Source organism: Myotis davidii, unplaced genomic scaffold, assembly GCF_000327345.1.
Source record: "Myotis davidii unplaced genomic scaffold, ASM32734v1 scaffold732, whole genome shotgun sequence".
NCBI lineage: Eukaryota > Metazoa > Chordata > Mammalia > Chiroptera > Vespertilionidae > Myotis > Myotis davidii.
The window spans coordinates 2,338,858-2,339,291 of NW_006284349.1; the positions used below are offsets into that span (position 1 = coordinate 2,338,858).

The 434-nt window shown below is 40.3% G+C and overlaps 1 protein-coding gene across 4 annotated transcripts in view; it reads right to left on the reverse strand.

The window, feature by feature from the left end:
* Nucleotides 1-434, reverse strand: part of TTC8 (tetratricopeptide repeat domain 8) — a 44,045-nt gene that overhangs the window by 20,565 nt on the left and 23,046 nt on the right. The gene's annotated exons all lie outside the window — the stretch shown is intronic.

Sequence of the window (434 nt, forward strand, 5' to 3'; positions counted from 1 at the left end):
TTCCCAGCTAAGTTGCAAAACATTCATAAAAAAAAAAAAAAGAATGCTTCTGGTTCACTATTTAAATTCTTCCATTCAGAAAATAACAGGTTGTGGGCTCGATCCCCAGTTGGGTGTGTGCAAGAAGCAGCCAATCAATGATTTTCTCTCTCATCACTGATGTTTCTATCTCTCTTTCTCCCTCTCCCTTCCTCTCTGAAAGCAATAAAAATATATTGTAAAAAAAGGAAAGAAAAGCTAGTCAGTCCTTCCATGGCCCCATAACTGATAAGTGGAAGAGCTTATGGCAGGTGGGTCAAGTCCCTTCTTGCTTCATTATGTAGTGTATTCAACCAAGAGTATGCAATATTTAGAAGGCATCTCATGGATGAAATCACCTTTGAGATCTCCAATAGAGGAAGTTCAGACAGTGGCCTCACATCCTGGCCAGGGGT